The 25,880-nt window shown below is 42.1% G+C and overlaps 1 protein-coding gene and 1 pseudogene across 1 annotated transcript in view; one reads left to right on the forward strand and one right to left on the reverse strand.

The window, feature by feature from the left end:
• MTUS2 (microtubule associated scaffold protein 2) overlaps positions 1 to 15,969 on the reverse strand; it is a 620,738-nt gene extending 604,769 nt beyond the window's left edge. Inside the window, exon 1 of the mRNA XM_053672918.1 lies at positions 15,895 to 15,969. The gene's annotated coding sequence lies outside the window, so the exon portion shown is untranslated. The remainder of the gene's footprint in view (positions 1 to 15,894) is intronic.
• A 7,315-nt stretch (positions 15,970 to 23,284) lies between these two features.
• On the forward strand, positions 23,285 to 25,140 carry LOC119064946 (inactive ubiquitin thioesterase OTULINL-like; annotated as a pseudogene).
• The last annotated feature ends 740 nt before the right edge of the window (positions 25,141 to 25,880 follow it).

Genomic DNA, 25,880 nt, shown 5'->3' on the forward strand with positions numbered 1-25,880 from the left:
GTGGGGCTCAACATCACTAGTTATCAGAGAAATTCAAGTCAAATCATAATGAGATATCAGCTCACGCCTGTTAACATAGCTATTATCATAAAAGCAACAAATAACAAGTGTTCACAAGGATGTGGAGAAAAGGAAACCCTCATGCACTGTTAGTGGGATTGTAAAGAGGTATGGCCACTATGGAAAACAGTGCGCAGGTTCCTCGAAAATTAAAAAATATAACTACCATTTGATCCAGCAGTTCCAATTCTGGGTATTTATTCAAAGGAAATAAAATCCTTCTCTCATAAAAGTACAGTATCTCCTCCTTCCTCACATGGGAGATGTTCCAAGACCCCCAACAGATGTCCCAAAATGTAAATAGTACTGAACCCTCTGTATGTTATGTTCTTCCTATGTATACATACCTTTTCACTTAAAGGAAGCACTTCACAACTTCTCTGCGGTATATCTGAATTGCCAGCATCACTACTCTTGCACTTTGGGGTAATTATTAAGTAAAATAAGGGTTAGTTGAACACAAGCACTGTGATAACCCAACAGTTGATCTGATAACCCAGACAACTACTAAGTGACTAACAGGTGGGAACATCCACAGTGTGGAGACCCAGAAGGAGAGAGAATTTTTGTCCTGAGTGGACCAAGCAAAATTTCATCATGTTACTCAGAACAGCTTGAAATTTAAAGTTATGAATTATTTACTTATAAAATTTTCCATTTAATATTTTTGGACCACAGTTGACTTTGTATGAGCCACAGAAAACAAACCTCCCAACTGATGCTGTCCCCAAACCTTGTCTCTCCATCACCTCCATTCACTCTTTCATCTAACAAATATTAAATGAGGGTCTCCTGCATCCAGAGAACAAGGCATCCTCCCAGAGCTGACATTCCAGTTGGGGAGACAAACAAATGAATATGCAATGTAGTTATGATGCTCTGAAGAAAAGAAGTTGAAATAAAGAGAGCAAAGAATGCTCTCCTTGCCCGACACAGTCAGGCAAAGTGAGGCCCTTGGAGCACACCAGAAGGCAGCAGAGGAGCAAGCCATGTGCTGTATTATCAGTGAGGAAGGCATCCTGCCAGCAGAGGAAATGGCACCAGCGAACCTGAGATGGGAAGATGACTGGTGCACTCCAACAACAATGATGCCAGTGGCTGGTGCACTGCACTAGGAGCAAGAAGGCATGAGAAAAGGGGTGTGGGTTTTATTCCAAATGTGATAGAAAGCAAGTGGAAAACTGTGAAGGGGGACTATGCTCATTCTGGATGCTGTGTGGAGAACACACTTAGGGCAGCAGAAACAGAAATGACATACACCCACAGGGTGGCTTCCTCTGGGAATGGGTTCCTGAGGCTCAAAGATGGGTACTGGTTCCTCTCAGGGACTTCCCACCACTCTGGATACTGCCCCATAGCCTGGGGTGAGAGCTAAAACTTCAGGGTTCCTCACCTACACAACCCCCTTCTAAATAAACATCTATTTCTCCACCTAATTCTTGTTGTAATTTTGTACAATTTTTAAGTAGGTCTTCAGGAGGACTTCCAGTCAAGATGGAGGCATAGGGAAACACAGCTCACCTCCTCACACAACCACATCAAATTTACAACTAAAATATAAAACAACCATCACTCAGAACCATCAGAAATCTAGTTGAATGGAAATCCAACAATTATAGAATTAAAGAAAACACATCATTCCAGACTGGTAAGAGGGGCAGAGACTCAGAACAGGCTATTCCCACATCCATGTGTGATGGATAGAAATTTGGGAGGAATATCTTGAGAACAAGGAGCCCCAGTCCCACACCAGAGCCCCCAGCCCAGGGTTCCAATGCCAGGAAGATAAATCCCTATAACTTCTGGCTGCAAAAACCACTGGGGATGGAGTCAGTGGAAGAAACTTCTTGAGTCCCAAGCAGTTCACCTTAAAGATCCCACACACAGACTTGCTGAGGATCACTCCCTCTGAGCTTCAGCACCGGGATAGCAACCTGAAAGGCACGAGTGGTTTTCAAGCATACAGGGAGAAGTGAAGGGTCTGGCATTAAGGCAAGCACTAGGAGACAGCATTCTCCCAGACAGAAAGGTAGGCAGAGGCCACTGTCCCTTTTCTGAGCCCTCCCCCAACAGAGCCACTGAGCCAGTAGGCCAGTGCCATACCTTAGACTCCACCAACCTGACAAACACTGTTTGCTCCACCCTGGAGATCCCCTGAGGCTCAGTCCTACCCAACTTACAAGCCCATCCAAGCTGTTAAATGTCGTTTTTCCATATGAATGGCTGGTCTTGGCTCATGCTTCACAACTTCCTTAATTTTATCAAACAAGCAACAGCCAGCCTCAGTAAGCCTCCAATCCCCATACCTCTTGCTAATTGGCCCTAGGCCAAGCACTAGCACCAGTCAGCCTAGATGGACAGCTTGGCTTTGATGGCAATCTCCAAGCCAAGCACAAGTAGCAGCCATATGCACATTGCTTTGTAGCTCAGGAAGAGTGGCCCCAAGTATAAAACAGGTTGGGGCTAATGTTGGCCTACAGCACCCAAGAAACCCCAGGGCCAGTTCACCCAATGTACAGCTACAGACCACAATAGAGCACCACCACCCTGCCCCTGAAAAGCTGACTCTCCATGGAAGGTGGAGATTGATGGTCAGTGGCCACAGCCAGTCTTTGCCACTGACTGGCCTGGGTAAATCCCTCCCATTGACCTGCCACCAGCAATCAAGGCTCAACTACAAGAGGAGGTGTACTCAACCACATGGGGGGCATACCTCAAGTACCCAGCTTGGGTGATAGGGGAAGCTGTGCCACTGGACCCTGCATGACCTCTACTACATTAGGCCATACTACCAAGACAGGAAGCCATAGTAGCTCTACCTAATACATAGACACAAACACAGGGAGGCTGCCAAAATGAGGAGACAAAGAAACATGGCCCAAATTAAAGCACAGATCAAATCTCTAGAAAAGAAAGTAAACAAAATAGAGATAAACAATCCACCAATGCAGAGTTCAAAACACTGGTTATAAAGATTCTCATGGAACTTAGAAAAGGGACAGTGGCCTCTGCCTACCTTTCTGTCTGGGAGAATGCTGTCTCCTAGTGCTTGCCTTAATGCCAGTCAATACCATAAAAAAGATCCAGTCAGAAATGAAGGATTCATTAGTTGAAATAAAAAGCAATTCACAGGGAAACAACAATAGAGTGGATGAAGCCAAGAATCATATGATTAGGAACATAAGGAAGCAAAAAGCAACCACACAGAACAAGAAGGAAAAAAGAATCCAAAAGAAATTAGGATAGTGTAAACAGCCTGTGGGACAACTTCAAGCATACCAGCACTTGTATCATAGGGGTTCCAGAAGGAGAAGAGAAAGATGAAGGAATTGGAAATCTATTTGAAAAAAATAATGAAAGAAAATTTCCCTAATTTGGTGAAGGAAATGGACATTCAATCCAGGAAGCACAGAGAGTCCCAAACAAGATGGATGCAAAGAGGCCTACTCTAAGACATGTTGTAATTAAAATGCCAATGGTTAAAGAAAGAATCTTAAAAGCAGAAAGAGAAAAGAAGTTAGTTATCTACAAAGAAGTTCCCATAAGACTGTCAGCTGATTTCTCAAAAGAAATTTTGCAGACTACAAGGAATTGGCAAGAAATTCTCAAAGTCATGAAAAGCAGGGACCTATATCCAAGCTTGCTCTACCCAACAAAGCTGTCATCTAGAATCAAAGGGCACATAAAGAGCTTCCCAAATAATAAAAAACTAACGGAGTTCATCATCGCCAAACCATTATTATATGACATTAAAGAGATTTACATAAGAGAAAAAATAAGATCAAAACCATGAACAATAAAATGGCTCAAATACACATCAACAACTGAATCTTAAAAACTAAGCAAACAAGATGAACAGAGAAAGAATCATGGATACAGAGAGTGTTTTGGTGGTTGCCAGATGGGAGGGGGTTGTAGAGGAATGGAAGAAGAGGTGAGGGGACTAAGAAGTACAAATAGGTAGTTACAAATTAGCCATGGGGATGTAGAGTACAGTATAGGAAATAGCATAACCAAAGAACTTATACGCATGACCCATAGACATGAACAATGGTGGGGGATTGCCTGAGGAAGTGGGAGGTCCCAGGTGAAGGGTGGCAAAGGGGGAAGAATGGGGAGAACTGTAATAGCATAATCAATAAAATTTAATTTCAAAAGTCCCTGGCTGGTGTGGCTCAGTAGAATGAGCACTGGTTTGTGAACCAAAGGGTTGCTGGTTTACTCCATCAGGGCACATGCCTCAGTTGTGGACCAGTTCACCAGTAGGGGGCATGAGAGAGGCAACCACACATTGATGTTTCTTTTCCTCTCTCCCTTCCTTCCCTTCTGTATAAAAATAAATTAATAAAATATTTTTTAAAAATAAAATAAATTTTTATTTTTTAAAAAAGAAGGGCCTTCAGAATCATATATGCTTCAGGCCCTTGGCCACAGCCCTTTTTGCCTGCACCGTAACTGCTTGTCCACTTGTCTAGACCTCCTCCTCAACTCTAAACTTCTGGAGGCCAATCATATCATATTTGGCTTTGTATCTATGACATCTGCATAGTACCCAATGCATAAGAGTCGCTCAGTAAATACTTTCTGAATGTGTATAAACATATACATATAAAAATCACATTTTTGAAACAAGTATACTGATTTCCTGTCTCTGTAGATCAGTAACCCCAAGGCTTCAAGTACACATGTTCACTTAAGATGAATTCCATCAATGTCATTGTCCAAATGCATGTGCTTACACAGTAGTGTTTAAAAACACAATTTAGAATCTTGCAGAATCCACAAGCTCTACATTTAAATTCTGCAAATGTTACAGGTTTCCTATATCTCATAGATAAACTGCCTCATCTTTTTCTACTTCCTGTACCAACATAAGTCAAGGCTTTGGCCAAAACAGAAATATACCTCACTGCTCAGACCCAGGAGAAAAGATGACACAGAAACAACCCTCAGAGGCACCACACAGCCCTCACGGAATAAACAGGCTTCAGAAAAGAACAGGCATTCACCCTTTTCAGAATATATTTTAACTTGCAAATAAGGGATCATTTTTATTTAATAGCGATATCCCTCTCCTCTTGGGCAACTGAGAGCTACACTCAGCTGCACACGTACACAGAAAAGAGAAATTTTAATCTGGAAATAAATAGAACAGGCAATTGAATATTCTGAATACAAAAATCAAGGATAATTTCCCTACCCAATGGTTTCATATGAATAGAAAACAAGTACAGTCATACCTCGGTACTCATCTGCTTCAGCACTTGTCAAAGCCTGTATTCAGCGCATTTTGATGAGAAGAAAATGTTTCGGCACTCGGCACTTGCTTGGGACTCATCCCACTTGCTAGAATTTGCACGAGTCATGACACACCCCGCAAGAGAAAACGTTTCATCACTCGGCACTCATCAGTTTTGGCACTCGTCACAAGCTCTGGAACAAATTAACGATGAGTACCGAGGTACCGCCATACTTGTAATAAGGACGGGTATGATAGTAAAATTTTAACACTCAGCATGAGGTTTTAATTTTACTGTATCTGAGTTTTTGCTGTAAAATGAATCAATGGTTGAAAGACTGACCTCCTAGGTGGTTTAGAAACATTTTTAAAAAATGCTACATAGAGATTGAAAGTTCTCTGACCAAAATTAAATTTCACTTCTCCTTTTTATTGCTTGACACTTTACTATTAAGCATAGCTGCTGGGCAATTTATGTTTATAACACTGCTCTTCTAAACAAAGCTGATCAAATCCACTGCTGCTAGGAATCTCACACAATATTATAATGTTCTGAGATGAATCTGAGGAGAGTGTTTCTGTTGACACCAACAGGGATGCTCAGCCCCCTGAGGTTGGCTCTGGCCCATGAGCAAAGTATGTCCTCTCTCCTGAGCTTGCAGCCAGGACCAGGCACAGCAAGAAACACACACACCTTCCATGCTGCACCTGGACTCTGCGGAAACAAGAACTGTCCCTAACTGTACAGAAAGGGGACCTTACCTTTGCCTAGTGCTAGAACGGCGTTCACATTTCTGTCTGCCTTTAGTTTGCAGAAAAGTTAAAAGCACTTCTTCACATCCCTTCTTCATCCAGGTAGGGGCTGTCACTCAGATCTTAAGCCAGCAGATCTAAGGCCAGCATGCAGGATGCTGTGTGCAGACTCTGGCCAAAGCTTACTGGTCTGGTGGGCATTTGTCCAACAAGCACTGGCTGGACAGTAGGGAGATGCTTTCCTGTCCTTACTGTTTGCTTCAACCATAAAAAGATGAATTTTCCCATTGAATTTTTTAAAACTCCACAGGTTTGTATGGAGTCAAGTCCTGCTGGTGCTGTCCTCACCTCTCCCCTCCTCACTCTGGGATTCCCATTCCAGATGCCATGTGCTGATGGCTGTCCCTTGGAGCCCCAGTGATAAACCATGACTGCAAGTGGTTTCCTAAGTTTGGAGGAACATGGGGAGGGAGGACTCAGAGAGCTAAATATTTCTAACACAGAAAAACTTAGGAAGGGTTTCACCAAGGGCACAGAACTTCAGCTGAATCTTGTGAAAGAATACTCAAGTGTAGAGGAGAGAGAATGGAGCTTCTGGAGAGTGAAGGAGCAGAGGCAGTGCGAGGATGTTGAGAGAATAAGCAGGACATCTGGCTGCAGCAAAGGGTTCACAGGGGCAAATAGTGAAGAGCCTGGGCAAAGCTTTTTTGGCAGAAACAACCCAGACAGCATCCAGGAGACAGGGCAGGCCGAGCTTGCTCTCATTCTATCAGCCTGCACTCTGAGTTATGCTGTTTCTCTCTCCAAGGACTCTGTGTTAGCCTGCTTGGTTCCTACAATGGGTTTGTGTTGAGTTTGCTTTTTGGTACAGCTGTTTGCTTGTACCATATTCCTCTGTGGCTCTAAGCCATGTGGGCTTTTGTGAACTTCTGCTGTATTTTTGCCTGTTCAGCTTTCCCAACAAGCTGGCATTCAAGTCCATGACCTTCTACTTTCTTCCTTTTGGAGAGCCAGGTGTCTTACTTATCCTGACCTAACACTCTCTTCGAATCTTTGAAGTGACTTTCATACATTCTGGCAGCACACTTTCCACTTAGCTAATCATGAAAATACAAAAGGACTATTTAGAAACAAATAAGTTCTACCATCTCCAGGATCATATGTATTTATGCATTCCTGCCTTTATCCAACAAATCTGCATTAATCATGCACTCTGTTATGGGTCTGTGCAAGACTCCAAAGACACATTAGTCATGTTCTCTCAAATATCCTTAGCAATAATCAAATAAAACCATTTATCTATGGATTTATTAATTTTTTAAAATCTTGTTATTTTTAAAAGGCATGCTGCAAAAGCCGAAATAAAATTTAAAAGGTCAACAGTGAAAAACCTCTACTAATCACCTCACCTCCCACCTCACCCTCCAGCCCCCTTCTGTTCAAAATAATCTTTTTAAATATTTATGGTCACAAGTGATTTTGGATCTTATAAAATGCTCTAGTGAATATGAGCAATGTAGGCTATTCATACAGACCAGGATTTCTCAACCTTGGCACACCTGACATTTTAGGTCAGAAAATTGTTTGTGGGGGACTGTCCTGTACATGTCGGTACAATAATAGACAGTATTCTCTGCATCTATCAAGTGGTGTTAACAGCATCTTCCCAGTTGTGACAATCAGAAAGCTCTCCAGACATTGACAAGCAGCCTCTGGGAGAAACAGAAGACTTACCCGCTTTGAGATCTAGACCATTCAGGCCAAAAATATTCTTCCATCAATAGAGGGACTGATGAGGAAGGAAGGGCAAGAATTTTGTAAAATGGTAATTAATAGGAAAGCTTACTAGAAGAGTGCTTCTCAGATAAGATCAAATTCAAGGAGTTCATCATCACCAAGCCCTTATTATATGAAATGTTAAAGGGACTTATCTAAGAAAAAGAAGATAAAAAAGATGAACAGTGAAAGGACAGCAAACTCACAGTTATTAACAACCACACCGAAAACAAAAGCAAACTAAAAGGACAGCTAGATCAGGAGCAGAACCATAGAAATGAAGATCACATGGAGGGTTAGCAACAGGGGAGTGGGAGGAGGAGAAGGGTGGAGAAGGTACAGAAAATAAGTAGCATAGATGGTAGGTAGAAAATAGATAGAAAGGAGGACAAGAATAGTATGGGAAATGTAGAATCTAAAGAACTTAAGACACATGGTCATAAACTAAAGGGGGGGAATAGTGGGGGAGGGGCTGTGCAGGGTGGAGGGGAATGGGGGGAATAGAATAACTGTAATGGCATAATCAATAAAATAAAAATTAAAAAATAATAATAAATAAAAATAAACTCAGGAATCACATACCCCCTTTGTTGAAAAAATTTCCAAAATATTAGTCTCTTGTCCTGTCGTACTACAAGGCATTAACAAAGTATAATTTAATTCTTTTGACTATTATAGTTCTTAGAGTAGCTGAAGTTATTTTTCTAACACAGAAATTGTTATCATACAACACCGCAGATATAAAACAGCAACATCAAACCCCCAATACTGACTGACCCCCAAATACACTGGAGGTGAGTGGCCTGGGAAGGACAGAGAGGAAGGGCCTGCGAGTACCCCCTCCACGCTTCCCTGTCACGTTCCTGTAAACCGCTATTCACATATTCTGCTACCCCATTAGATTGTAAATTCTTTTAAAAAAAACCCAAATGTTATTACTTTTGTGTTCTAAGCACCTAACATAGTAAGTATCACAAAGCAGGCATTCCACAAATACTTATATACCTGCACTAAAAAAAGGAGTATGGCACCAGAAATGCAGGTAAAACATGGAGTCCGTGAAGGGCCCTGTGTTTCTGTGAAGGAACCTGGGCAGCCTGCTGTAGGTAAATGTATAGAGCGGTCAGAAACCACAGGGGGTAAGTGTGGCAGAGGCCCAAGTGACTGTCAGGCTCTGTCATGTGAGCAGGCCTAGGTACCGGGCATCCTCCTGCTCCCCCCGGGACGCCAAGCTTTCATATGATGGATGCCCGGATGCTGGAGCCAGATGAGTCCCAGCTGGCATTAGGAGCAGAATGCCAAAATGGCATCAATCTCCAGGGCTGCTGCCTGGTTTCCTTGGACAGTGGGGATGGAGGAATTAGACCACGTAGGGAAGGAAATGAGGCCTACCCTGCAAAACCACCCTACCGACTCCTTATCAGCTCATCATGGTTTGCCAAAGCAATGATGAGACAGTGCAGACAATAAAGAAGGAAGAGAGCAACAGAATCAAAAGAAGTCTCGAGAGTCTCCAAAGCTATCCTCAATGTCTTCCAGGATCTACTCTAGGTCTGATATCCCACTGCACACATCTCTACGGTTTCACGGCTGCTTCATGGCTGTGGATCCTCCTGCCTTCTCTTTTGGGCCATTACCGTCCTTCTCTGTCAGAGCTCCTGTGCCCCTGGCATTTCCCTCTGGGGGGCAAAACTGTGGAGTCCACCCTCATCCTCACCTCTTCCTTTGCACTAGATCTGACAAGGGGAATCGAGGTGCCACCAAAAAAATTCAGGTTCTATTGACTTCATTTACAGAAACTTCAAACTGTTTGTGCCTATTTCAATAATTCCCGCTTTTCAAAGTTACCCTAGGTGATTTCCTGGCAGCTTTCTCTTACCATCCCAAACACAGCATAGTGTAGTGCTCAACCAGGACCTGGGAAGGACATGAACCCCTTCACACCATCCACATCTTAAATGATGAGAACCTCAATGAACCCAGCCCTCTGTGCTTCCTCATTGTTTTCATTCATCAAATATTGATCGAGCCGCATTATATGTAAGGCATTTTGTTAAATAACATTGGAAAGGAATGAGACATGGATCATACCACTGAAGAAGAGTAGTGTCCAGTAAGAAAATTACACATGTTAAAAAAAAAGAAACTACAGTGCAAGATAGGAGAAGGTATTCCACACAGGGTACTGATGAAGTGCTACAGAGTTAGGAGCTTCAGAGACTACTTTTGCTATGTCAGCCCTCCAAGAGGACAATGAGTCCTGGTCCTCTTTTGTTAAGTGTGCATATCCTTAATAAGTCAGAGACACTTTGTTTTCAAAATGCATAACAAGAACTGGTTCTGCAAGAAGCGAACAAAACCTGAGTTCTGACAAACAGTCTATTAAAAATTCACTGAAAGTGGCATATTATTTGCACACTTGTAATAGTCTGTGGAGATTAACCTACCCAGACAATTTAATTTCTTCTTCTAAGACAACAAACAACTCAAATATTTAAAGGACACACACAGGCTTGATGGACTCGGCAGTGTATCATCCATGCTGGTTGAGGTTAAAACACTGAACTAAAATGCACCTTAGAATTCATAATTAGCCAAGTGTTTCCAATCTGATTTTCTCATGCACTTGAACTATTAGAGGACTACTACTACTTTAAATTAAACTCTGAAGGGAAAGCTGTCCTAGACTGGCAGACCCCAAAGGCTGATTCCCCACACTTCCCTCACGTGCCTCTAGATTTAAGAATATTGGTTCATTAACTAACTAGTTGTGATCAGTGCAGTTATGTAACTTGCATCTATGTCACAAAAAGTAATACATTAACAGGTCTAGAAATATCAGCTTCTGAAAGGACATTTGTAAATGCAGCCTTATTTGAAGGGAGAGGAAGCGCTCCTCGTGCAGGTGCTGTAACATCACTGGGTGCCCTCCCTGGTTATCTCACTGGGTCCTTACAGAACACTGGACAGGGCCACCCCATTTGAGGCAAGGAAACTGCAATGCCAGTCAGGCCACACGCTGCAAGAAGGCAGAGCTGAGACACGACCCAAAGTGCCACCAAGTTCCATATCGCCCCTCGTCATCATATGACAATGACCTGTCTCATCCTGAATGACAAGGATAACAGCTGTCGATCTAACAAAGCATAAAGAGGCACCCAACATAACAAGGACACTACTGCAGAGCCAGTGCTTCTATTGGTAAGTTCTGTTCTTGAATTAAGGATATTTTCTTTCCAATTTCTCCACTAACGTCAGTTTTGTCTTGATCTCTCAATATGTGCCTGTGTGGGGGAAAAGGGTGACCTGAATCTTGCCTCAATTGTTCCAAAAACATCCACCAATCACTCAACACATGTCTCACATTTGTTGGTTGAGGCACCAGGAAGATAGCAGAGAATAAACAGACAGAACACCAGTCCTTGTAAAGCTAACATTCTGGCCATGAGCTGGATCAACAGAACCAAGATGAGAACCTGGTGCAGACTCTTCACTTCTCTCCTCCACCTGCCAGGCAGCTCCCCAACCCACACAAGCAGCAGCCACTGCTGAAAAGGCTATTCTGCCTGCCTGGGCATCTCAGGGGACTACCCTCATCTCAGCAGCTGAGCATGAAATACGCACACAGCACATTTTTTTACAAATCAGGATGCTACGTACAATGAATAATAACCATAAAAATATGATGAAATCCTCTTAGGCCAAAGCAAATCTTTAAAAAAGCCGTTTTTAAAAAGCCATTTAATTCATTCTCCTATCATGGGACAGAGCCAAAATAAACCTTCCAAAGAAGAACTGGAAATGAATCTCCAACCAATCTCCTAACACAAAGTCCCAAGCTTCTGCCCCAGGAAATCACTGCCAAATGGCTGATGTCAGCTCAGGTTCTCAGTGCTTCTAAAAGGAGGGGGGTGGGGGGGGATCCACATTGTACTAAGAATATACAAGTCAAAGCAATAACTCATAAAACATTTGAATAACCCATTCATTTTTAATTCTGCTATAATTTCTGTGATAATTTTAAAGACAATGAACTCATCTGACAGAAGAGGATGACAGGGACTTTTCCAGGATCCCCACTGTAAATCAGCATTCACTGGAAGCATGTTCAAATACAGCACCACTCCCTGCTATCTGCTTCTAAAAGCAGGAGTGAAGCCATTCTGTCTGCCTACTGGTGTGTTTGCCCATATAATCAGCAAAGATGACACAGTGCCAGTGTGATCCAGGCCCCTGTGTGTGTGCCCTGATGACCTAGTTTAATAAAATCTGGCCTCACATCAAACAGAACCCAGGTTTAATTCCTAGCTAGAAAGGCAAGGTCACAGTGTGTAGCTGACCGGATGAGAGAGCAATGTGCGGAAAATTGTGCCGCCTTGTGCACCATTTAAAAACAGATAACAAAGAAGCCTCTGTGGTTTCTATCATCTTGACTGGACTGTCCCTGTGACGTTTCCTGACTCTGCCTCCCTCCAGCCCCAGCAGCCAATTTCCCAAAATCCTGGGCTCTGGATCTACAGAGTTAAATAAATATATATGTTTGGCTTCCCTTTCTCCTATGTTTTTTGCCCAAGATGGATCAGGGAAAAGATCAGTCTCACCCTCCCCAAAAGAATGGACTCCAAGACACTGTGCTTCCAATCTACCACCAAGGATAATTTTTAAAGCAGAAAATAAGATACATGCACTGCTGAACTCTTCATGTACTCAAAATCTGAGGGTATTTCAGTCCTATTTGACATCTTGATATTTGGGAATCGTAGATCCTTCTCTGGTGGGAAAAAAAACATATACTCTTTAAAAAAATATCAAAGGTTTCTGAGAAACCAGTGGTAACCAACAATTCCCACACATCTCATCATGGGGTACAAATTTATTTCTAGGATTCCTCCAGCCTTGTTTGGCTGGTGCCCTCTAATGACAGAATTACCTGCTCAATTTTAAAGCAGTTTTGCCAGTGAAGCCATCAGGCTTCATATCATCGAGGATGAGATAGGCTAGTCTGAAATTCATAGAATTTGAGAAACAAAGAAGACCGTTAAGGGGTGGGTCAAGTCCCCTGTCCAAAGGGGCAGCTGTAAAGCCAAGCAGTCAAGGGCACAGCTGGCTGCAAGCACCAGCTCTGCCCTTCCCCACTCACGAGATGGAAGATGAAGGAAGTGGCAGCGCCCACCTCACCAGGTGTTCAGGGAGCAATGATACGGTGAGTGAGTGTGGTGGGCTCAGCACAGCACTGAAGTGAGCACTCACCACCTGGGAGGCATTATTCACACTGACTTGTCGTAAGCCGTTCCACCCACTGGGTAGGCATTAAGCACATGGCACTATGTACCTAAGAACTTCCACCATATGATTACCCACTAACTTTCCCTTTTAAAAGCCACTCTGTATATCTAAATCTCTCTTGTGCAGAGTAGGCACACCTTTACATAATCAGCAAAATTTTCTCTTTTAATGAGAAAATTGATCTCATTAAAAATAATGAGGACAACTATTTGAGCTATATAGTGATAAAATATTTCAATCCAAAAATTATAACAATTGATGAAAATTCCCGACTGTTGTGAAGTACCACTGTTTCATTTTGATATTTATTAAGCTGTGTTTTCCCAAATATTTTCTAGTAGCAAATACCTTACTCTACTGAAAAGTAAGGAAAAATGGAACACAAATTATTAGCTCAGTGTCACAGGTGCCAGATATTAGACCCGGATGTGTTCATATTCTCACTCACTCCTTGGCATTCCAAAGGCAAAGAAAAAAGTCAGAAATAATACACAAAGTGAATTATTTTTTGTGTGTTAAGCAATTATCCAGGGGAGAGACAGTCATATAAGCCTCCCTAACCCTCTTTTCTTTTTTTCTTCTGCCCCTTTACTCATTTTTTTTTAAGTCCACTTCATTTCTTTCTTCAAAACATAGATCACGTATGTGTGGTGTGGTTGGGGAGAGAGATTTCAGATGTAATAACACCAGGGCCTGTTCCCCACAACCATGTAAATTGTTCTCTTAACTGATCACATGTTCCTCGACTTCCATACTTAGATTATCACTCCCCCCACCCATGTCACACATGTGCACACACACGTACAGGTGAGGGAAGTGTGGATCTCAAGCAGGAATATGGGATATAAACATTAGCATTCAGTGGAATTATATACAGTGTCTCTCTGTGATCTCGTCATTGTCACTGCTAAGGCTGGGTGAGGTCCTGCTGGGATGCAGAGGCAGATGTATGAGACAATAAGAAAACCTCAGTGCTCCACAAAGACAAGCCCCTCTCATTTCCCACTAATCAGTTCTGTCATCAGCACCTAAAGGAGCAAATGCTTTTTCCCAGGTCATACATTTTGTGTCTATGGCCTGACATCTTTCCGTGTCCCCTCTCCCTCAACATGAGTTCTTGGCTTCATGGCAGCTGCTGCCACCCCTCCACCACGGCCACCCCAGTTGCCCCCACCATCCAGCCCACCCAAAAACCACCAGCACCTCCACCAGTGCTACAACTACCGTGCCCGCCACCGCCCCTAACCCCAGCACAGCATTTCTTCCCATATCTGTCCCCTTGTGTCTCAGTGACACATCAGTCATGTCACATCCTCCACTGCAGCCCTACCTGTGGCCCCCAAATAACACTGCACTTCTCTTGCCCTGTATTTGTCAATCCATATCCACCCATTAATAGCAACATAATAGCTGTTGTCTCATCAGAAAATTAATTACAATTCCCAAGAAGGGAAGAGCCATCCATTACAAACACACTAATATTTTGAAAACAACTTTAATGGAATAAAAAACCTTCAAGTTTAAATAGTCTTTGAGAAAAGAACATCACAGAAGTGGTAATGTACAGAATAGAGCCACTTCAGCAGTCTTGGGAATCTGAAGGCACACACTCTGTGCAATTCACTTGCAGGAACACGGTCACAGATTTCACTTAAAACAAGATTTCCATTTTCCTTTCCTAGTTTTACCCCTAAAAAGCTCAGTCCATCCCTTCTGGCCTCCAACCTACAGACCCTGCTGCTCAACGTTCAGTTGCTTTCATCCAATCAAAGCCAAACCCCAAACTAGCATTTCGACCCTCTGTCCTCAATGACCAGAACTTAAGAAAAAGCCTCCCTTCCCAAGAGTCTGTCCTGAGTTGAATCCCAACAAAACAAAGCCAGCCCAGCTGTTGCTCAGGGTGTGAACATGCAAGGGCACCAATCACACCATTAGCATTTCTGCTGTCTTTAAAATTGTACTTTTATTACAACTTCGATGATTTAAAGATGGGTAATTTATTTAAATTGCAATTTCCCTGCATGTCACAATAAAGTGTCTTATTCTAAGAGTCAGTTGTTGTAAAGACACAAAGTCAACTGTTAATAAAGGCACAAAAGTCAATTGTTGTAGTCTAACAATTTTCCATCCAATGGAAGGAGAATTGTCCATGGAAGGGGTGACTTTGTCTAATTTGCACAAAATGCCAGAGACAGCAGCCCTTGGAAAAGCTTCTCGCAAATGCTTTCAACTTTCTGGGTCTTGGCTCTTCACTAAAGTTTCTACTATTAGTTTAATAAACTCTGTTCGTATTGTATTAATTCCTCCCCCAGAAGAAAATCTGGTCTTCTTTTCAGTAAGTTCAGTTACCAAGCACAACCTCCACTCCGAGAGAGCCCCTAAATGCTGCTGATGCCCTTGTCCTGTTTCTGTCAGTTGGTGTTACTGCACACATGTTAACAGGAACACAATAACCTTTTGTTACGATAGGAGATTAATTACCACTAGGAAAGAAATGTCCATTACAGACACAGTCCACCAATTTAAAATTCTTAACAAAAAAATGTTTGAACTTGAATTCCAGTCAATGTCTGATTATATTTCTCACATTTCAAAAAAGCAAAATTAAATTAGGCTTTCATATGAGAATTAATTTCAGTTTGCTTGTTTAGTTTTTAATATTTACAAAAAATTACCAAAAGTTACTTACTTAGAGTACCAGAAAGTTTTATACAACATTTAAGAGGCAATCATGGACCCATATCAAGTAGAATAATAAACAGAAAGGCGCATACACTCACCTTGACCCCCAGAAAACAAATTTTACTGCCATCGGGGAAGATGCACCCTCATTGACAATCCAGGTATGAAAACCTTAAAGAAAACAAAAAGACACAGGAAATTTTAGAAGAAAGGAGAAAGATTCAGGAAAGTATAAACAGTAACTTCATTATGATACTACTTCTCACTGAAAAATAAAGTTAGCTCAGAGTTCTTAAATCTAAGCAGTAATTGTACCACAAATAAATTCTCCACAATTGGGGTTGTGTCATAAACTCACCACCTGGCTGTGTCTAGAATTTTAGAGATACTTCAATATTATTTTCAGATTAATTCTCAATGGATTACATGACTTTATCTTAATCCCTAAAGTCATTAATGATGTGCAAACTGATTCTTAAATACACCATATAAATAAAGTATCTCCTTTAAAATATTTTATTTTATTTATTTTTAGAGAAAGAGAGGGACAGAAACATCAATCTATGGTTTGCATACCCCCTCCTGGAGACCTGGCCCACAACCCAGACATGTGCCCTGATTGGGAATTGAACCAGTGACCTTTTGGTTCACAAACTGGTGCTCAATCCACTGAGACACAGCAGCCAGAGCTAAATGAAGTACCTTAAGGACGTCAGACTTGGCTTTTGCCAAGGAAAGGATACCTCTGATACATGAATAATCATGTCCATTTTGCAGAACTTAATTTCCCTAAATTGCACCAAATTTGAACTGTTAAGCTTCTTATTTTCTTCTAATTCAGAAGAAATTAAGAGCCAGAGGACCCATAAATGCTACAATATTGACAATATTAATATTAATTAAATCCTTAAAAAATTGCATTTCAAAATAAATCAGCAAAAATTCCTTCTCTCTCTAAATTGTCCAGCAAGAAAATTAGTTGTCAAATGGTAGAAAAGATATGAATCTTCCTCCCAAATGATGCTGCAACAGACACCACAGAATGCCTATTATTAGGTTGTATCATATAAAATTGCTGACATACAACCATTTTTTAGCTACAAAAATGACAATTTCATCATTTTTTCCAAACAAGAAAATAGACATGATTTTAAACAGTGATCATGAAACAAATCTTCAAAACTACCAATTACTCAGCAGAAATCATTTTTCTGAGCAGCATCGGTTGTTTGGGTATTAACTGCTTCCATTCCAACCCAAGATACCTTACCTTCGTGGCACCTGAAAAGATATAAAGATATTAAATGAATTGCCTCCAGCCTTTGGAAGGGGTTGAGAGTCTCTGTTCAATTTTGTCTTGCTCCCCAGACTATTTACTGCCAACTCCCTCTCAGCTTCCTCCTTGCAACATTAAGAGTCTCTTCTAAGAGTGCAATGTGGCAGAGAAAAGCTGAGGGCTGGAAGGCATACCAGCGAGAGTAAGAATGCAGATCTGCCAGAAAAGAAGGCTAAAGGGAATGCACATAAAAGTAAGTGAGGAGCACAATGCAGGGGCAGGGTGCAGATGACGGAAAAAGGTGCTAAAAGGAAGGGGGGAAAAGCAGAAGGGCCGCCAGCACTTACGTGGTGGGGAGCAACACACCACCTAGGGAAAACCGAACAGGTCCCAGTCCAGGGGAATAAAGGAAACATTTACTTCTGTCTAATAGTAACCCACCTATCATAGGACCTACCACAGCCACCACTCCCACAGCATCCCACCACTGCTGTGAACACAATCCATGTGCATGGGCAACAAACACCACTGGAACTAAAAACCAACAGAACAGCGGTCATGTAAGTACCCTAGGTATAAAAATGCACATGTTTACAAAGTAATCCTTCTTCTGAGATGGACTAGGAAGGACTGAAATAATTTCCCCTGCTACCAGGAGGCCCATTAAGTGAGCAGCCTACCAGAAATTGTTTTGTTGGTTTTTGACATGAACGAGCAGCCAGTCATAAAATAAACTTTTAAAAATAATTTTTTAATCTTCACCCAATCAATATTTATTGATTTTTAGAGAGAAAGTGGAAATGGGAAGACAGAGAGAAAGAGAGAAATTGATGTGGAACAGAAGCATCAATTGACCCCACACACACCCCAACTGGGGATTGAACCCAAAACCTGGTTGTGTGCCCTAACTGGGAATTAAACTTACAATCCTTGTGTGCCCTAACCAGGAATTAAATTTACAATGACAGCTGAAACTAAATCACCTGGCCAGGGCACAAAACAAACTTTTTGATCTCTCTTTAGTACCATGCTTCTATTTCTCATTCCCTATTTTTAAAATAAACTCTTTTTAAAAATTATTTCATTGTTGTTCAATTACAGTTGTGTGCCTTTTCCCCCTTCCACCCCCCCCAACCCCAGCCAAACCCACCTCCCTCCCTTGCTTCCACTCTCCCTCTTGGTTTTGTCCATGTGTCCTTTATAGTAGTTCCTGAAAACCCTAACTGTCCTAAGATAGACATCAGGTCAAAATCAGGTTTTTAACCATGGTGGGTGATGGCAACGTCCAAGCTCATATGCTAGGTGAAACATACAGTTTTGTCTGCATCAAATCAGAATTCTAAAACAACAGAAGACCACAAGAAGAAATCAAGGAGAGAAAATTGGACATGCAGAGGCACTCTTCATTGTTCCTATAGTGACTTTCTCCCTAAAAGAGCTATTGTGGACCACTCTAAGGTTGAAGGTAAATGCATTAATGAAGGTAATGCATTAATGAAGGTAAATGGGAGTAGCTGAATGACAGCACTAATAAAGACTAACTGGAAATTTAAGAAAAACACAGTTAGTCTGGAGGGTCTATGGGAGGAGCCAGGGCTTAAGGAAGCTGTATGCAATCAGGAGAGACACGAGACCTCTACAGGAGCACAGGAAGAACTCCATGCTCATAATAAAGTGCTGTGGTTCTAACTTCCTATTCCCTTAACTTTCTCTTCTCTTGGTAAAATACCCTCCAATTTGGGCCAATGGGCCATGGCTTGCCATGTCTGCATGCACTGGGTTGTAACCCTTTCTCTTCCCCAAATAAATCCTTTTTGGTGGCAAAACCCATCGTTAACATCAATTTTCAGTTGACAGCATTAATAGTAACAGTAATAACAGAAAAAGGAAATTATTGTTATTATTATTTTAAGTATCATCACAATAAAGAGCTACTGAAAAATAACCACTGTGAAATTAACTGACCAGTTGGGATTGCATTGTTTTTTGTGAAAGAGTTAAAAAGTGACTTCATGTTAATAAATCAACTAAACTACAGTAAGTAAGCAAAGTTAAGGAGTGCTAGCTAAGGTATGTGAAGACTATACATGCATGTGTAAAAGGTGCCAGGTATCAACTAAAAGAGACAGTCTGTGAAGAGCTACAGGCTATAGCAGAACCATCTGGTCAATCTCACACAGAGGAGTCCTAGGCCACTGATAGCTGTCACTGTGATTGAAGCAGGGCCTAAAAAACATCAGCCAGGCAAAAAGACACAGAAGCTAACATAGAGGCAGGAAGAAGAGGTGTCACCTAATGTCCCAGAGTCCCATAATGGAAGAGCTGAGAAAGTGAACTCCGCACTATCCTATGTGGGCAAACCTGAAACAGGTGCCTCCACAGTAACCACTGAGGGAGCTTGTTAAACACAGAGATTTTGGGCACTGTCTTAAAACTTACTCTTGAATCTAAAAAAAATTATATTTTTGAAAGCTTTCCCTGGGTACTACTGGAACATAGCCACACTGAAGAGCCAGTGCTATGGCAAAACAAGGAAACTATTGGAGAAGCAGTCTCTCACTTCAGCAGGAGTTTGAGCTGGGTCACTAGGCGAGTTCACTTAATCTTCACAGCAACTCACAGAGTAGATTTCAACACACTGGTTTTGCAGAGGAAGAAACTGAAGGGTAAGTCTGAAAGGTCAAGTGGCTTTCCCAACCTGTTAAAGTAAAAAAGAACAAATCCTACCTTGTGGCTCCCTCCTTAAAGTTCTTTGGTGGGTGCTCACTGCCTAAAATGGAGTATCACCTTAACCCCCTTGTAGGTACCCTGCAAAAAACATGGCCCCCAACTCTAATTCAATCATACTACTCCTTCAACCACCCTCATTCATGCTCCAGGCAAACCGAACTTATAAGCCAGGGCGTCCCATTCACAGCCTGCAGCCCACAGGCCACTTACGGCCCAGGGTGGCTGTGAACGCAGCCCAACACAAAATTGTAAATTTACTTCAGACATTAGGGGAAGTTTTTTGTGATTACGTGTCACAATGTATTTAATGTGTGGCCCGAGACGACTCTTCGTTTTCCAGGGTGGCCCAAAGATGCCGAACAGTTGGACCCCCTGTTCCTGGACAGCACTATTTCAAGCCTCTTTGATGTTGCCTCTGCCCTTCGACAACCTCATGTTCCAAGACGGAGCTCAAACCGCCCGCCCCTTCATGAAGCCACTGTGCACCACCAACCCGTATCCAAGTAGAACTAACCACTTCCTTTGATGGGTCCTGAAGTAATTAGAACACTAAAATGACACTTTACTTCTCTCCAATATTCACATGCCTGATCATAAAAGCAGATGACATAATTTTTGAGATTAGATATCAGTAAGCTTTTTAAGAATAAATGCAGAGCTAGAGTTAACGTTAAAATCTCAATCTGTATTCAAGTCAAAACCGGTACACCATGCTGTGTCTCCTAGCAGCCCTGAACCTGACTTTATAAAAATTACTCCATAAGTATTTCTACAGTAGCCGCATGGCTTCATGTGGTGACCGAACGCTGGATGTGGCTCATCCGAACTGAGATGCGCTATGTGTGAAAGACACCTGATTTTGAAGAATCAGTATGAAAAAAGAATGTAAAATAATTCAACTTGGGACTTCCGCCAAGATGGAGGTATAGGTGGATATGCCGTGCCTTCTCACACAACCAAGTTTAGGGACAACTAAATATTAGCAACAGAAAACACAGCCAGAACACGGAAAATTGAACTTTTCGGAAGTCCGTTAACAACAAATTCTTCAGCCCGACCGGTAAGGGGCGAAACCTGCGTCTGGTGAGGGGTTGCACAGGAGGACTCGGTCCGACGGACCCAGGCGCGGAATCCAGACGCGCGAATCCAGACGCACGGGTTCCAAACGCAGGATTGGACCTAGTGAGCCACCGAGCAACCCACCAGGTGAGCGACTGCAGAGGAGACAGTGGGGAGGCAGTGCTGCGTGTTGACTGCGGTCGCCTATTTGCGCGCGAGCGGACAGGCGAGGGAGTGGGCGGTTGGACCGGCGACGGCAATAGAGGGCGCCGCCATTTCCCCGCTCTGACCACGCCTCCACATACAGCGTCACAACCCAGCGACCTGGGAGTCCAAGGCGCCGCTTCTCACACTTAAAGGGCCAGAACAGACCAAAAATGTCGCAAGAAGACCTCAAAGCCCCAGAAATAAATCTAAGTGACGAAGAAATAGCAAAACTCTCAGACGCACAGTTTAAAACACTGGTCATCAGGATCCTCACAGATCTGGTTGATTATAGCCACAAATTAGAGAAACATATGAAGGCTAAACTAATTGAAATGAATGGAATTCCACAGGAAACCAATAGCGATGAAAAGGAAACTGGGACTCAAATCAATGGAGTGGACCAGAAGAAAGCAAATAATGGCCAAACAGAAAAGAGTCAAGGAGCAAGAATTCAAAGAAATGAGGAGAGTCTTAGGAACCTCCAGGACATCTTTAAACGCTCCAATATCCGAATTATAGGGGTACCAGAAGGGGGAAAGGCACAGCCACCAGTGGAAAACTTATTTGAACAAATAATAAAAGAAAATTTCCCCAATCTGGCAAAGGAAATAGACTTCCAAGAAATCCAAGAAGCTCAGAGAGTACCAAAAAAGTTGGACTCAAGAAGAAACACACCAAGGCACATCATAATTACATTAGCCAAAATTAAAATGAAGGAGAGAATCCTAGAAGCAGTAAGAGCTAAGGAGACAATCACCTACAAAGGAGTCCCCATCAGACTGTCAGCAGATTTCTCAAAAGAGACCTTACAGGCAAGAAGGGGCTGGAAAGAAGTATTCCAAGTCATGAAATCTAAAGACCTACAACCAAGATTGCTCTATCCAGCAAAACTTTCATTTAGAATGGAAGGACAGATAAGGTGCTTCTCAGATAAGATCAAATCGAAGGAGTTCATCATCACCAAGCCCTTATTATATGAAATGTTAAAGGGACTTATCTAAGAAAAAGAAGTTAAAGAAACATGAACAGTGAAAGGACAACAAGCTCACAGTTATTAACAACCACACCTAAAACAAAAGCAAACTAAAAGGACAGCTAGATCAGAAGTGGAAACATAGAAATGAAGATCTCAAGGAGGGTTAGCAACAGGGGAGTGGGAGGAGGAGAAGGGGGGAGAAGGTACAGAAAATAAGTAGCATAGACAGTAGATAGAAAATAGATGGGGGGGGCAAGAATAGCATGGGAAATATAGAACCTAAAGGACTTGAGACACATGGACATAAACTAAAGGGGGGTAATGCTGGGGAGGGGGGGGTAGGGTGGAGGGGAATGAAGGGGGGAATAGAACAACTGTAACAGCATAATCAATTTAAATAAATAAGTAAATAAATAAAATAAAATAATTCAACACATTAAATGATACTTTGGCTATATAAGTTAAATAAAATATATTAAAATTAATTCCCTCTGTTTCTTTTTGCCTTTTAATGTGGCTATTAAAATTTTTTAAATCACAATGGTGCTTACATTATATTTCTATTGGACAAGGTGGCTTCATAAGGTATAGCCTTTATTAATAAACCTGCTAAGAGGATGTTAACTCTTCCTGATGGTTACAGAATCGCAGACATCAAAGCCTGCAGACAGCGTTATACAGCAGGGCCCTTCTGGACATACAGAATCTGCTCCTCCATTCAACACTCAGACTATTGCTTTCAGAGTCCTAGCAACTCACTGGAGTTCTTCCCTACCATCAGCTGCTGGTACTTCACACCTAAGTACCAACCTTCCTGGGGCAATGAACTTACCTCAGGCACAAGATTTAAGAGGAACTAAAAAACTTAGTAATCAAGATGACAAGTTTTTAAATAACTGATACATAATTCACACACCATAAAAGTCATCATTTTAAGGGTATCATTCAGTAGTTTTAACATATCCAAAAGGTTGTGCAACCATTGCCCCATTATCAAATTCCAAAACATGTTCATTACCACCCCCCGCCCTCACAAAGAAACCTGGCCCCATTAGCAGATACTCCTCTGGCAAACATGTTTATTCATTCAGTACTTCATTCCTTTTTGTGAGTGAATAATGTTCTATTGGATTCATATGCCAAAATTGACAGGTATTTTAATTGTTTACACTTTGGAGTTGTTCTGTACACATTGTTGTGTGGGGGTGACTTCTTCGCACGTCCCCCCAGTGCCACGGACATGAGTGAGTGATAAATGACCGAGACATGCTGGATCTGTTTAGGGAAGAAGGAGTGGGCTGTGGCCAGTTTCTCAGGGGAGACAAAGGCCAGCAGCGGCCAGTTTCTCTGAGGAGAAAAAGTCCCTGAGCACCCTCTTCCATAGCCTTTTATTGGGTTGTAATACACAGAAATACAGGGTGGCAAGGATCAAACAGTAGATAACATTTCAAAGAGATCTGAGGGCTTCAGAGTCTGAGTCAGTGTCTGTCAGGAAGAGAGTTGCAGAAACTTTGGGAGACATACTCATTTCCTCTCGAACCCTTATCATATGAATGAAAGCACTCTTAGAGCAGATTTCACAGGTTTATCAGCAAGTCTTTGTGGTGCCAGATTTTTCCCCAGGACACACTCTAGCAAGGCAATGAGCTGCACCTCTCCCCATCAGGTATTCAGGCTTCAGGGGATTAGAGCCAGGAAGTGCTTCTCCCAGAAGACATGGAGACTTGGGTTTTGTCAAAGCTGTGGGGCGAGTCCATTGCTCTTTGTTGCAGCCCCCCTCCAAGTCCTTCCATGAAGGCCTCCCAAGTGATCGAGTCTGGCTTAGGTTGCTCCCTGCTGTGAGGGGTCTTACCCGTCATTGACTTCCCACCAAGCTTTGGGGGCAGGGAGAGGAACTGAGGCAGCGTTTTCTACCAGAGACAAGCTTTGTCTCCTGCAGCTGGCATTCCAAAGGTCGTCTCTCACCCTGAGCCACAAGGAGTAGAGAAACAATTCCTAAAGTCAGGCAGAGTGGTCTACAACATTGGTATCCAAGTTTTTATGTGGATATGTTTGTATTTCTGTTGGGTATGTACCTGAGGATGCAACTGCCCAAAAGTGACCCTCCCTGGGCACGTGTGGCTGCAACACCCATGGCTGAGGCTCCAGGTGGTGTGAAGAAATGACTCAGTTCACTCCTGCTCACTAGTCATAGGCTAATCACAGGCCAGCCCCAGACACTGCATGGGGGGTAGCAAAGGGCTCCGTGATGTTGGCAGTTCCCTTTCTGGTGCCCACACTTGCTACGTCAGAAGGCTGCATTTCTATTTAGGGCCCCAGCTGAAATGGCAGATTTGATACCTGCAGAGAAAATTCAAAAAGAAACTCAGCATGGAAGGTGTAGTTGATTTCCTTGGTTATTGTACAAGAGACTGGAGTGGGGCGACGCCTGCTTGAACCCCTAAAAGGAAGGCTGCCGCAAAGTTGCTTTGGCAGCGTCATAGCAAACGTGTCGCATAAGAAAAGAGAGGTGACCACAATGTGCTGAGAGCAGCTCTCTTTTCCAAGCTGGAGGAAAGAAAAAGACATTGTCAAGCTTCCAGGAAAACTGCTCTTTTCACAAGGTTGTAATTGGATCCAGCAATACAGCTTTGGTCCAGAGAAGTACACAGGTTCAAATGTGTTTGGAAAATTATATAAATGTGTGGAATTATTGAAAAAAATACAGTGGACCAAATTCAGTGGGATTAGCGATTATCACAAGGGAGGAAGTTGCACACAACATTCATTTTCCTGATGCCATTTTGGAATACAAACTGTATGAAGCTGTAAAGTTCATCATGCTGTATCAAGTCACCACAGTTTATGAACAAATGAAGATGAAAAAGGTCATTCCCAGCCTTTTTGCACTCATTTCCCTGGGAAACATCATTTGATCCCTTTACGCTTCACAATGAATCATGTAAATTCTGTAGGTGACACACATGGACTTGTGCAGATTGGTATGTTTATACTTGATACGCCCCTGAAGTCAAGATAAACATGTTCGGACTGTTCGAATTTAACTCCAGGGACTTTGAAGGCTGCTACCCAGAGAAGCCACTGTTTGTATTCTGAAGAACAAGCACCTGTTGTTGCAAAGTGGCTGCACTATTTCTCAGTCCCACCAACAAAGTAGTGTTCTAATGTCTCCCTCTCTTCACCAACACTTGTTACTGTATTTTTTATGTCAGCCAGCTAGCAGCTGTGTAGGGACACCTCGTTGTGATTTTTGACTTGTGTCTCCCTAATAACTAAGGATGTTGACCACCTTTTTGTATTCTTATATTGGTCATTAGTATATCTTCTTTGGAGAAATGAACTCAAATGCTTTGCCCAATTTTTAACTTGGGTTATCTGCTTTTATATGATTGAGTTGCAACCATTCTGAATATATTTTGGATGCAAGTTCCTTATTAGATATATGATTTGTGAAAATTTTCTCCCCTTCTATGGATTGGCTTTCCTCTAAAGAAAAGTTTTAAATTTTTATGAAACTATATACATAAATTTATAAATATATATATAAATTTTTATGTAACTGTATATCACTTATGCTTTTGATATCATCTCAAAGAAACTATTGCCTAATCCCAGCTATATTTACTTGTGTTTTCTTCTAAAAGCCTTCTTGTTTTAGCTTTTACATTTAAGTCAATGTTCCATTTGGAGTTTGGTTTTGTATATAGTGTGAAGTGGAGTCCAATTTTATTCTTTTGCATGTGGATATCCAGTTATTATTCCAGTACCATTTGTTTAAAAAGACTATTCTTTCTCTATTAAACTGTCTTGCCATCCTTGTTGAAAATCAATGATCA

The sequence above is a fragment of the Artibeus jamaicensis genome, unplaced genomic scaffold, assembly GCF_021234435.1.
Source record: "Artibeus jamaicensis isolate MK-2021 breed Jamaican fruit bat unplaced genomic scaffold, CSHL_Jam_final contig_793, whole genome shotgun sequence".
NCBI classification, from domain to species: domain Eukaryota; kingdom Metazoa; phylum Chordata; class Mammalia; order Chiroptera; family Phyllostomidae; genus Artibeus; species Artibeus jamaicensis.